We start from the raw sequence: 14498 nt of genomic DNA, 5'->3' as shown, positions 1-14498 counted from the left end.
ACAGTTAAACATCAGAATGTACAAGTCTAGATTTGTACTCTTTTTCTAGAGCTTAAGGCTAGAGCTAATGAATGACAATGAAGCTAATTCCTCCTAAACATCATGAGAAATGTTCTAAGGGCTGCTTCACAATAAGACAACTGCCTCAGTAGGTGGTGATCTCTCTTTTGCTGTAGATATTGAAAACTGTTGATCAGCTCTTCGGGCTTCTGCATCTCCAAAATTCTCAGAATGACAAGAAATTGGTCCAAGTTGGTCTAAAGTGCCTTCCAAGCCTAAAATTCTGTGATTCTACACACAAGGGTGTACTTGTACACCAGATGCATCCTCCTGTGTTTGGAGGGAAAGCACTGTAAAAAGGAAAGTCCTAGCCCAATTTACAGTTTAAGACATACCATTTAATATACTGCACTCCTGCCATGCTTAATGCAGACCATCTCTTAGCCCAGAAAAGTTAAGATTCCCTACCACCAATTTCTTTATTTACATTAGTCTGTTTGTGGAGGGACTCCCTCTATCAGTTGTCAAATTCTTACTTTTTGCAGAGAATTCTGGGATGTGTTTATGCAGTGGGCTAATCCAGGTTTGCCTTAATTGTCTTTGCTCGCAACTAAAGTGTGTGCTAGAACTGGTTCCACATGAGCAGCAGAAGCGGCTGCACTTTATTAAAGAAGATGGTGATAATAAGCACTTTTCTGGGTTGGGTGGTTTCCAATATGTAACCAAGGCATCCTGAACAGTTTCTGAGGCTATCCAGTCTGCTAAGGAAACAGTTTCAGAAATATTACTTTAGTTAGTGTGAACTTTAAAGACATTTTGATTATAGTCAGTTATAAAAGGACAGTCTAAAAGTGTCAAAACCTGCCTGAATTCTAACCAATCTTTCTGCAGACTAATATTATGCAAACATAGGATCAATTCACAAAACTGTAGTTCTCAACTTTCTTTGGTGCAAATAGTGTTTTATGATCAGTTTGCATCCTTATTTTATTTTATGCTATCTATAAAGTGACAGCTTTTTCTTTTACATATTTTATATTTCTAAGGTTTGTTCAAGCTAGAAAGCTAATTTATTTAGTAGTACAGGCAGTCTGTGAACCTACCTTAGCAATAGGCAAATGCCAGAAAGGACAATGAGGGTTAATTTATAGCACTGTAGCACTCCCCCAGTTGTGAATGGTGTTTAATCACTTGTATGTGGTGAAGTCTGTGGAGAACTGACTCTTGTGATATGATTGTTTTCATTACATGGTTGTGGCCATGAGTTTATAGTGAGGCCATCCCATAGCTGTTTGCTTATGGATTTATTGAGTGCCAAGCATCCAACAGCACAGATGTCACAATAAATCAGGGATGAGCAAAGTGAAGTTCTGTGTCCCTAGGATTATTTTTGTGACTCTTGAATCCTCCAAACTTGTCAGGCTGTTCTCTTTCTGATTATAAAAATGTGAATTTTCTCTTCTGAAAATTGTGAAAGGTGTGGACCCAGTTTGGAAGCGGAAAACTGTCTCTGAACATGGACTGCACAAGTTATTCCATGGTTAGGAAGTTATATCCTACTATCATTCCCGCCCCCTGCCCAATAGTTTAGATTACTTTTAGCAACAGTCCCCTAAAAATAGTTAAGTAAATTATTGTAGCAGGCATGTTTCTATAGAGAAGGAAATTTCATCTCCCTTCAGCAGTTTTGTTATCCTCCATTTAGTAAGGGGTGCATACAATACAATATACATATAGTCAATATGTATATTTACAAACATATACACCTTTCCATAAGTCTTATTTATGCAAATAATGGAAAGCTCAAAAGAGCACAGTAGCTCTCAAAAGCTTGCTGTTGAGTGCCTTCATTTAATGGTGAAATAAAATAGTTTGAACATTCAGTGTGCAATGTTTCATCCATAATGGCTAACATGGAAGTTGTCAGGTGCTGTTTCATTGTGGTAAACATTAGCTGGTTTGTTATATAGTAACACATATTGATAAATAGTTATAGAATTAGACCTTATTTGTTGGTTTAGTATATATCTGAGTTTCTCTACTGTTTGTTCTTTCATCTAATTAGCTACACATTATGTACAAGATCCATGATTAGATATCCCACATTTTTAAAAAAATAGCTATGTGAATTTCTTATAAGACAGGCAGAGAAACTTTGAAGAATTATCACCAAATAGCAAATTCATAAGAGAGATTTAGACTTACAAAAGAGTGTGGGTGAACACTGGCTGAAGGATTCTGAGAGCTATAGTTCATAAAACAGTAACAATATAATTTTTCCAGGCAATATTTTGAATATTGTGTTTTTCTAATAGAAATAATTCAACTTCATTACTTTATCTTAATTTTTTTCTGCTTTTTAAATTAAACCAACCAAGATAAGCCGTGGTGGCACAATGGGTTAAAACCTTGTGCTGGCTGAACTGCTGAACTGCTGACCTGAAGATCGGCAGTTTCAATATGTGAGACAGGGTGAGCTCCAGTCTGTCAGCTCCATCTTCCCAAGCAGGGACATGAGAGAAGCCTCCCACAGGATGACAGCACATCTGGGCATTCCCCGGGCAACGTCTCAGCAAACGACCAGTTCTCTCACACCAGAAGTGACTTGCAATTTCTCAAGTCGCTTCTGACACAATAAAAACAAAACTTACAAAAGTTCATGAAACATATACACAGAATATACTAATTCAAGTTTCAGTAGAAACAGTTCAGACAAATTTCATACATTGAAACCAGAAACCAGGATAGAGCTCTGTAATATAAAGATAGGGAGATTTGAAATTCAGCAAAACCACAAGATCTTAACTGCTCACCTTGAATGTAAAAGAGTGCTATTCAAACTTTTTAAAGGTGAAAATTTAGTGTAACAGCCTCTTTGTTTATTGAATGTATATTTCAACTTTCCTCCAAAATAAGATTTTAAAAGTCTGTGTCTCCCTTGGCAATAATGTTCTTCTGAATTTGGTGAAACAAATAACACAGTCTCTACCATTGCATGCAGTAGTCAAGCAGGATCATCCAGATGGAAGAAGTTCTTCAAATACTCTGCTTCTGAATCTGTTGCATATTCTTCTAGCCCTTCTCCCATCTCTCCCCATAGTTGCTGACATAGTTCTTCATCACATAGGTGTTTGTGCTTTTCCTACATCCTTAATGGTGGCTGAGCTTTTCTATCAAACATGCCATAAGATTGGTAGAGATACTCCTGATGGGCTATGTCCCATAAAAAGAAAGTGCATGAGGACCATGTATTAGTTCAATTCCTTACCATTACTTGTGGTTCTTTTAATGACACTGTTGCTCAGTATGAAAGGACTTTATTGACAGTATCTTCCATAAAAATAGAAGTGGTCTCAGATTTCTCTCTCTCTTTTATTGAGCTGCAGGCAGAGGTGGGTTAAACTGCTGAGCTGCTGAACTTGCTGATTGAAAGGTTGGTGGTTTGAATCTGGGGAGCAGTGCGAGCTCCCACTGTTAGGCCCAGCTTCTGCCAACCTAGCAGTTCGAAAACATGCAAATTTGTGTAGATCAATAGGTGCCGCTTCTGTGGGAAGGTAATGGCACTGCATGCAGTCATGGTGGCCACATGACCTTAGAGATGTCTATGGACAAAGTTGGCTCTTGGGCTTAGAAATGGAGATGAGCACCACCCCCAGAGTCAGACACGAGTAGACTTAATATCATGGGAAACCTTTACCTTAATTAATAATAATAATAATAATAATAATAATAATAATAGAGTGATGTTATCGATGTAAGCCCATTAGTGCTGAGCACAGTTGACTTCTGCTCATGAAACTAGTTATTCATGAACTCGACTCTGGAGAAAAGTGGGTTGTTTAAATGGACTGAAAGTGGGAGCTGAGAGTGATGCAGCTTAAGGAAGGTATTTATGAGCCCTCTAATGGACTTTGAACAATGATCTGATGTTTTGATTTGTTTGACTAGATCTCAGGTAATTGCTTAGTACCAATTCACTTCCATTCACAACAGACATTAAAGCTGCATTTCAATTTGGGGAGGGGTGAAGAGCAGGGGAAAAACATTCAGGGCTTTACTGAAACAAGTCACAATAGCTGCTTTACTTCTGCAACAATGACAGAACTGCATTTGGTATCCACCATGTTTTCTTACAGTGCCTTAGTTGGAAATATACAGTGTAATTGCATTGCTGAGGCATCATTCAAGGTGCATTGTTAAAAAATAAAAAGATGGAAAATCTCCCTGGCTAGCCCTTCCCCCCACACACCCTTTGGAACAGGCACAATACAGGATTGTTCAGTCTTTGGCCCCATCTGCACTGCCAATTCTATCCTGACCATATAATGCAGATTCAAACTGCATTATATGTCTGTGTAGATGGAGCCTAAGACAGGAGACAAAGTGCAGCCTATGGACAACATGTAAGTCCAAGCATTTTGTGGGGAGACTGTTAACACCTGTGTACTATTCCTTGGCCATGAAACTCCCTTATATTATTTTTAACCGAGAAGCCTCTTGTGCCTTCTAGAAGTATAGCAGCAATTTCATTATAGTTACCTCCCACACTGTGAACTCTTATAAATCTATGGTCACTTCTGATTGGTGAGGGGGGGGGGGGGGTCTCTCCAAACCTATAACAACATGGAAGGGGGCAGATACAGTGAAATTGTATCCAACAGGGTGTACAAGGGGCCTTTTGGAATAAACTTGCAGGATGTTGGGACAGGTGTGTGTGTGTGTGTGGGGAGGGGGGTGGGTTTTTCCAAGGTTCATATCTTTGGAAATTGTGCATCCTTCAACTGTAGCATTTGCCAGGCTACCAGTTGAAGCTCTGTATGCAACAATTAGGGTTAAAAATGCGCCTGCTGTCTTAAGCCCTGTAGCTGGAAAAAAAATCCTCCATTTTTCCTTTGTCTCTCTTTTACTTCCTCTTTCCCCAATGAAAACAGCTATTATTGAAACAAAAATATTATTACTGTTTTGACCGTTCGAGCCAAGCTGTGTTCCAAGTTAATCTGAGATGATCTCTACAATTTCCAGACCACAGTGAATTCTTAGTGACAGTGAGCCCATAATTCAGTTAACATTACCTTTGCTCATATCCCAGGATCTGTCCACAGGAAAACCCTGGTACATTGCATTGTAAGAAAATACACCTTTGAAAGTATCACCCTTGTATGCAAGGATGAAAAACTTGCAGAGTTTTCTCCCTGCTGTGGGAGAATATTCTTGTGCAGTTCCCACCTAATATTTGCATATCAAGAAATGTTTTGGAATATTACTATGCACAGAAATACTTGTGAGGAGATTGAATATAAATTGTTTTTCATGCCAGCTGTAGTTTTTATATAGGCTCATTTTTTGGAGTTTTTTGTATTGGATCTGGGGACAAAATCTAGCAAACTTCTTATTTATTTATTTATTGCATTTATATACCACTTTCCCCACCCCTGGGGGGACTCAAAGTGGTTCACATCAAATAAATGGCAAACACTCATTCCTCACATATAATAAAAACATTGCATCACACATCTAAAACAATAACATATAACTATAAATTAAACCATTAAACCTATAAAAACATCAAACACGAACATGAAGCATTTTGACATTGCACTGATCCCGAGGTTATCATCCATTTGCGATGCTGTTGTTGTCATTCAACGAATGCTTGTTTACATAACCAAGTTTTTAGTTCAGTTCTTGTGGGTTTTTTCGGGCTATATGGCCATGTTCTAGAGGCATTTCTCCTGACGTTTCGCCTGCATCTATGGCAAGCATCCTCAGAGGTGAGGTAAAAACAACAAGTTTTTAGTTGTTTTCTAAATGCCAGGAGGGAGGGGGTTGATCTATACCCACTGAGAAGGGAGTTCCATAGCCGAGGGGTCACCACCAAGAAGGCCTTGATTCTCCCCACCAATTGCACTTGTGACTGCAGCAGGACCAAGAGTAGAACCTCCCCAGCAAATCTTAATGCTCTAACTGGCTCATAAGAATATATGCATTCAGATAGGTAAGCTGGACTGGAACCATTTAGGGATTTATAGACTAAAGCCAGCACTTTGAATTGTGCTTGGTAGCAGACTGACAGTCAGTGGTGCTGACACCACAAGGGGGTTATATGCTCCCTGTATGCTGCTCCAGTAAGAAGTCTGGTTGCCGCCCGTTGGACCTCTTGTAGCTTCTGAACTGTCTTCAAAGGCAACCCCACGTAGAGCACATTGCAGTAGTTATTTGGGATGTAACAAGAGCATGGACTACCATGGCCAAGTCAGACTTCCCAGGGTACGGGCACAACTGGCACATAGGTTTTAATTGTGCAAAAGCTTCCCTGGCCACCACTGAAACCTGGGGTTCCAGGCTTAACGATGGGTCCAGAATCACTCCCAAGCTGTGTCTTCAGGGGGAATGCAACCTCATCCAGCAAAGGCTATAACCCTATGCCCCGTTCAGCCTTATGACTGACCAGGAGGACCTGTGTCTTGTCTGGATTTAGTTTCAATTTGTTCACCCTCATCCAATCACAGCTGCCAAGCACCAGTTCAGGACCTGAACAGCCTCCCTAGCAACAGATGAAAAGAAGTAGTAGAGTTGAGCATCATTTGCATTCAACTCTATTGCTCTGTTGCTACTTAGAAATTGTTTTTCCATAAAACCCATATTTGTATGACCCGAAATTGTTTTTTTAGAAACTCAGTTTTTGATCCAAGTATCATATGTGTATCTTTTTTAATACAGAACTCACTAATTTTGCACCCATTGTGTAGATTTCAGCAAAACATCTTTTTGTATAAATGTGTGTGTGTGTGTGTGTGTGTAAATAATCCAATTTCCAGAAACTGACTCTTTTGAATTCAAGTTTGGTGTTTCATTGTGCGAAACATCCATTACTATCTGAAAATAACATGTTTTTAGGGGCTGAAGTAATTGTTCATAATAAAATCAAACAACTCAGTGTTTTTTCAGAAAAAAACCAAGGTTTTCACACATGGTTTCTCAAGTATCAGGAAATCTATTTTTCTGACAGTAAATAAATAACATTGAGTATTCTTTCCACCATTATTGCATGTTAGTGTTATACTGATGGAGATAAAAATCCACATGTTTGTTATGGACATGTATTGACCAATTAAAAATGAAAGAAGTCCAAAGAGCTTTCTTTCTTTCTTTCTTTCTTTCTTTCTTTCTTTCTTTCTTTCTTTCTTTCTTTCTCTCATCTCCTGCATCCCTTGCAATAGCTTTGCACACATTATTTGGATCTTGCAGCTTCTTTCTCATCTGTCCCCAAGTACACCCAGTAATATAATAAATAGTGCTTCTCTCTCTGTCTGTCTTTTTCTCTCAAGCTTGTTTCTAATGGAATGATAATCTGTGTTCAGGAAAGGATTTAAAGCTTCGCATCAGTCGGCAGTGCTGTTAGTGTTGTTGAAACACTCATCTTGCCAGTAGCATAGTTTTATTATCAGGGAGACAACAAGAATCTGACATACTAAAAGTGACTGCAGAATAGGGCAGGGGGACTTTCCCCTAAAGTAAGGATGCAAAACAGCTCTGATAATTCCCAGGCTCTTTGATGGTATAAACCCTGAACCATCTGTGAGCCCTATCATTGTAAGGAATGGAATTATCGCAACAGTCTTTGTGAAGTTTCCTCCTAATATCATGCTATGACTCCAATCCTTCCAGCCTATGACTTATTAGCAGGCTAGACCACATTAGGTAAATTGTAATTTAAGTTATTAGTTCCTCTGGAAAAGAAACTTTTTGTTTGTTTGAAAAGTAATATGAACCCCTATCTTTAGAGCAGAAACAATGAACATGCTAAATAAAAAGTGGGCTTTTCTAAAGGGCTTGGTAAAGTGTACTGGGAAAGGTAGCAACTCCCTCATCTGCAACAATAGCAGAAATGGGAGTCCAAAACATTTGAGGGGATGTAAATTCCTTAACTATGACATACAATATTGGATATACAGGGGCCCCCTCCCTGTCCATGAAAAGCAAATTTTGATTTTGTCATTTTATAAAAGTGGTGGCATTTTAGTACACCACTGTATGTATTAGGACTTCAGCATCCATGGATTTTGGTATGCACGTGGGATCTTGGAAGGATCCCCAGCAGATACCAAGGCCCGCTGTATTAATGTGCAAGTAAAGTTGCAAAGGTGAATTGTAATGAGAAAATGTTCTCTTTTGTCTAAACTAAGGTTTCGTTTTTAGAAATCTGGGAGTCTACATAAGCAACAAAGATGTTCTCCCATCCTATGGGAGGCTTCTCTCATGTCCCCACATGGAAAGCTGGAGTTGACAGATGGGAACTTATCCCTTCTCACAGATTCAAGCTGCCAACATTCAGGTCAGCAGTTCAGTTGGCAGTAGGATTTAAACCATTGTGCCATTGCGGCTCCTGAATAGGAAGGTATTATTTTGTTGGTAGGCAAGGATTTTATTTACTTAATTTTCATCCCGCCTTTCTCCCAGTATAGGTATTCAAGGAAGCAGGTAGTTGGTGTGATTATTCCCAGGTGACTAGAGCATTCATAGCAGCCCCTTGGTATGCACCGGAGATCAGGGCAATGAAAGAAGTTGGCAGATTTTTAGAAACAAAGTGATGGGGAAATCTTAAGTGGATAGAACAAAATGCAGTAAGAGCTCATTATTGAGTCTATCAAGCAGTTATATCCATTGAATTTTTGTTTTGTAACAAAGAAGCAAGTCCCCTCACCCCAAAAGATAAATGATGCTCAAGCCTGTGGAAACTCTGCGCTTTTGAGAGAGACTGGTTCTGAGTGATTCTTCCGTAATATACAAATGTAACTGTGAGTGCCATTATTATTATTATTATTATTATTATTATTATTATTATTATCTGACACAAAAGCACAGTATGTCACAGCAAACAAGATCTATATGCTGGATTTTGTATCAAAAAATCACAAGTCAAACACTTCCTAAGCGTCTAGGACTGTGTGATGTAATAATAATAATAATAATAATAATAATAATAATTATTATTATTATTATTTGAAACGCAATAAGATGAGTCCACAGCAGACAAGATCACTCTGCTGGCTGTTGTATTGGATCACATGTTGGACACTTCCCAAGTGTCTAGGACTGTGTGATGTATCGGCGAATAATGTGTGCAGATCCCAGTAAGGTGGCTTTCTGCAGCTGGCAGATGGTAATTTTGTCAGCCTTTAAGCACTTGCACACAGTGTGCCGATCACCATTGGGACCACCTTTACTGGCTTGTGCCAGTCTTTGTAGTTCGATCTTTAAATCCTCATATCGTGTCAGCTTTTCCAGTTGTTTCTCTTCAATCCTGCCGTCACCTGGGATTGCAACATCAACAATCCATACTTTGTTTTTTAACATGATCATGAGGTCAGGAGTATTATGCTCCAAAACTCTGTCAGTTATTATTATTAATTTATATTATTATTATTATTATTATTATTCTATCTCTCCTTGCAACTTGGGGCTGGGTACAACATTAAAGTAGAACAATAAAACACAATATTATCAAAATATATATAACACAAGGCCACACCATAACTTGTAGGTTAAAATTCACAGGTTAAAATTGATTGTGTAGACCTGCCAAAAAAGATAGGTCTTCAGTTGCATCTTGAACTCTGACAGCTGATTTAGCTGTTGAATCTCTTCCGGTAGTCATTCTACAGTCTTGGAGCAGCTGATAAAAATCCTCCCCTGGGTGACAGTTGCCAGTCAAGTTCTGGCAGGATGGATTTTAGAGGAGCAAACGATTTTACAGGAGCAAACCAAGTAGGGCTTTAAAGGTCAAAACCAACACTTTGTATCATGGCTGGATCCTGTATTCATAATTTTTACAAGGCACAAGGCCTAAATATGCTAAGGGTACTAGATTCTATTTAATCTTGGAAACTAAGCAGGGTTGATTAGTATTTGGATGAGAGAGAGCCAGCAAACACCAGGTGCTTTAACCTATATTTCAGAGGAAGGAATTGGCAAAACCACCTCTGAGCATTCTTTGCCTTAAAAAACCCTGTGAAAAACAATATAAGCTGATAGAAGATGTAAAGGTGCATGCACACACAGAAAGCTCCCTGGTTGGGAATTCGAGATACCAATCCCTAACTATAGAATCCTGGATTCCATAGATGCTGTCTTGCAGTTAAAGTGAAATCACAGGACTATTATTCTGGAAAGGTCCATAGTTACAAGGTCCATAGTTACAAGCTAAAGTAGTCTGCTCACCTTATGAGATAATCTCAATCTGCTGATGAAAAAAGGCAGTGGAAAGGCCACTTTGTTGAATATCCTAGACCTCTTGTCAGCTTTCAGTATAGACTGTGACATCTTTTGGGAGCAGCTATAGCTTTATTGTTTGACCCTAATTATTCCTATTCCTTAGGATTCTCTTATTCTTTCCCTCCATTCCATCATCTAAGTTATCAATAAAGATATTAACTAGCACTGGGCCGAGGACAGACCCCTGTGGTCGCCCACTTGCCAATTACCTCCAGGGAGAAGAGGAGCACCCTTTGTGTTTATTCAGTTAGGTAATAACAAATCCTCCTAACAATAGCATTATCTAGCCCACATTTTACTACCTTGCTTACAAGAATATAATGGGGGACCTTATCAAAGGATTTACTGATATCAAGGTATGCTAAAGCTTGTAACTCTATCAAAAAAAGAGGAGATAATGTTAGATTGGCGTGACTTTTTGGGAAACACATGTTGACTTTTAGTGATCACAACATTCCTTTCTTCGTGTTTACAGACTCTGTTTAATGATCTGCTATAGTATCTTTCCTGGAATTGTTGTTAGGCTGACTGGGCAGCAATTGTTTGAGTCTCCCCGTCCCATTTGTCGTCCCCCCCCCCATCCCCCTATCCACCTCCATTTGTTTGCCCTCCTCCAGTCTGACTTTTCCTGTTCTCCAGTAATTCTCAAGGATAATGACTAGTTGTTCTGAGATTACTTTTGCCAGTTTTTTAAATACCCTTGGCCCTATAAAATGAATTTAGAGTACCCAGATATTCCAATACTACTTCTTTACCTATTCTGAGCTGTATTTCCCCAACTGCTTCACCTGTTATACTGTTTTCCTTTTGGGGGATGAATGAGGCAAAGAAGATATTCAGTAGTTCTGCCTTTTCACTCTCCCATTACCATTTTGCCATCTTTTTCACTGAGTGGCCTGACCACTGTCTTGCTCTTTCTTTTGCTGCAGACATAACCAAAAAGCCTTATTATTTTTAACCTCTCTACAAGATTGAGCTAATTCTGCACTTTAGATTTTCCAACTTTCTCTCTACACATTCCTTTTTGATACCTCTGCTCCTTTCCAATTTTTGTATGTGTCCATTTACAACTGCTGCTTCTTTTTCATCTTCATCATCTTCATCTTCCCTGACTCTGGTAGTAATACAATAAAAACAGCGACAACAGCAGTAATACATGTCATTGCTGTTTCCTCATGGTATGTTTGCCTATCAGTTTGGGCTTACAGTGATCTCTTTAGGCTTTTGATCTAGAGAAAATCTTAACTCTTGCAAATCTCCCTGTTTTGAAACAGTTCATTTTGTAGCAGCAGATTTGACAATGGGTTGTTGTAGGTTTTTCAGGCTGTATGGCCACGTTCTAGAAGCATTCTCTCCTGACATTTCGCTTGCATCTATGGCAGCCATCCTTAGAGGTTGTGAGGTGACCTCACAACCTCTGAGGATGCCTGCCATAGATGCAGGCGAAACGTCAGGAGAGAATACTTCTAGAACATGGCCATACAGCCTGAGAAACCTACAACAACGCAGTGATTCCAGCCATGAAAGCCTTAGACAATACAGATTTGACAATATTGGGAGCACAGCATGAAAGAGTCTTCTTTAAAAATGAGTTCTTTGTTACCTTCTGCACACCACTTTTCTTTGACTAGGAAGCCCATTGTTTTGGTGCCTATGCTTCACTTGGGTCGCATAAAGAGTGCTAAGCCCCACTCCCACTGCACCTGACTTCTTCCCACTTTGCCTGTATCCTCTTCTCTTGCTCTTGTGAACAATCAGATCTCATTTTTACCTCCTCATCCATGCCTGACCCTTTTTTCTTGTGTTGCCCCTCCTTCTCAGCTGATCCCTCCCCTTGCTCTGAATCTGCCGGCTGTGGGTTTTTTCATAGTCACTGGGAGATGTGACAGGCTTTGGAATTATATTAGCAATGAAAAACCTATATCTGGAGTTGAAATATCTGACGTGGCTCTCCGGGCAGCAGGGACTGATGGTGAAGAGAATTTCAGTCTCCAGCGGCTTTTCCTTTATGGCAGTGACTGATTATTTATGCTTGTGGCATTTCTCTCAGTGCAGATGTGAGCACTGAACTGAAAAGACTAGTAGGTTGCTGAAATTTCAGTGTCTTGGGGTACAGACTATATGTCAAAAAGGGACGTTCTCTAATTGCTTGAGCCTCAGGTATGCATTTTACATTTACTTACCAGGTCCAAATCCAATTATGAATTATTTTTTCTCATTTATTTCTTTTTCTAATAGATCAATCCATATTTTATATAGGCTTTTTGTAAGCAGAGTGGTGTGGGGGTGGGGAGTGGGAGTGGAAATGCAAATATTCTCCAGCAGTGCTGGAACCTGATACTTAATGCATAAGAATTGCAAGTACAATTGGTTGGCTTAATGCTTTTGCCCAAGCTTCAGTGGAATGCAAAAGCCAAGCTGGTTATTAAAACTGAAACAGGATTTTTAAAAATCTCTATTTTCTGCATGATTTTTTCTGAGCTGACTGTTCTGTCTCTTTAAACTGCTGCCACCAGTATGATAGTCTAAGATGGCTTATGGGAATCCACAATAAATGCCACTTGAAAATGTTGAAGCATCATCAGTGCAAAATTGGATGCATGTATAACAGGTTTATTGTGTGTGAACGAATATTGGTCATATGTGACTTGGAACAGGATACTAGAGGGTTTGTATTTGTGGATTCATAAGTGAACTGAATGTTTGGCTCTGTGAGACAGGTAGCTGCTATATCTGCAAGCATGATTGTGTTTTGGGGGTTTTTTGCAAAATTTTGTGGTTTCTTTCTGGCATTCTTTGTGGATGGTTGCTTGATACTGGACCAGTCGCTCATGATTGAACTGTAAAAAGCTTTGGTCCATAACTGAACAAGACTTTGAGTTATAGGGTAATAATGCTCTTAATTACTATGCCTAATAGTAATAGTGGTTTCATTGATTTGTTTTAGAGCTTCCCAGGTTAAACAGGAACTCTTTGCATTGAAGACCGGGGGTGGGGGTGGGGTGAAGCTGAGGAGGAAATGAACCAGGTTCCACACCTGGTTCTGCAAGAACTCAGGCATGGAAAGTAGAACACCAAAAGTCATCCTACTGCTTCTCAACCTGTGGGACCCCAGACATTTTGGCCTTCAACTTCCAGAAATCAGCTGGTAAACTGGCTGGGATTTCTGGGAGTTGTAGGCCAAAACACCCGGGGACCTACAGGTTGAGAACCACTGATCTACATGAACCTAAGGAAGCTTTAAAATTAGAGAAACCATATCCACAGTCCTATCACTATGCCACATGCCAAACTCTTTTTGAAACCGAAGGAAATTTCAAATCCACTTTTTAACTATGGCATGACAATTCAACCACTCTCGATAAATTTAAGAATGCAATCTTAATGTCTGTTTACCCAAAACTGTTGAGTTTAAAGGAATTTAATCCTAGCTATATAGGCATTAGCACTCACGTCTAGTACCTCCATGTCAGTGGGCTAGAGAACCCACTCTCAGTTTTAGTTCAAACTTCAAAGAGGCTATCTATCTCCAAAATAGGTTATGCAAATCCACTCCACTAATTCGGAAGTCACCACATATCAAAAGGCAATGTGAATTGGTTAAATGGACGAACCCAGAGGGTGCTCACCAATGCTTCCTCTTCATCTTGGAAAGAAGTGACAAGTGGAGTGCCGCAGGGTTCCGTCCTGGGCCCGGTCCTGTTCAACATCTTTATTAATGACTTAGATGAAGGGTTAGAAGGCAGGATCATCAAGTTTGCAGACGACACCAAATTGGGAGGGATAGCCAATACTCCAGAGGACAGGAGCAGGATTCAAAACGATCTTGACAGATTAGAGAGATGGGCCAAAATTAACAAAATGAAGTTCAACAGTGACAAATGCAAGATACTCCACTTTGGCAGGAAAAACGAAATGCAAAGATACAGAATGGGGGATGCCTGGCTCGAGAGCAGTCCGTGTGAAAAAGATCTTGGAGTCCTCGTGGACAACAAGTTAAACATGAGCCAACAATGTGATGTGGCGGCAAAAAAAGCCAATGGGATTTTGGCCTGCATCAATAGGAGCATAGTGTCTAGATCTAGGGAAGTAATGCTACCCCTCTATTCTGCTTTGGTTAGATCACACCTGGAATATTGTGTCCAATTCTGGGCACCACAATTCAAGAGAGATATTGACAAGTTGGAATGTGTCCAGAGGAGAGCGACTAAAATGATAAAAGG

At 39.6% G+C, this 14498-nt stretch overlaps 1 protein-coding gene across 8 annotated transcripts in view; it reads left to right on the top strand.

The window, feature by feature from the left end:
* Nucleotides 1–14498, top strand: part of PAK6 (p21 (RAC1) activated kinase 6) — a 77245-nt gene that overhangs the window by 24004 nt on the left and 38743 nt on the right. The window contains exon 1 of one of the 8 annotated variants that reach the window (XM_060760259.2): nt 12112–12435. The exons of the other annotated variants lie outside the window; for them this stretch is intronic. The gene's annotated coding sequence lies outside the window, so the exon portion shown is untranslated. Of the gene's footprint in view, nt 1–12111; nt 12436–14498 lie in introns of those variants that run through there. 8 annotated transcript variants of the gene reach the window in all.

The sequence above is a fragment of the Anolis sagrei genome, chromosome 1, assembly GCF_037176765.1.
Source record: "Anolis sagrei isolate rAnoSag1 chromosome 1, rAnoSag1.mat, whole genome shotgun sequence".
Lineage (NCBI taxonomy): Eukaryota > Metazoa > Chordata > Lepidosauria > Squamata > Dactyloidae > Anolis > Anolis sagrei.
This window is presented reverse-complemented; position numbering and strand designations above follow the sequence as displayed.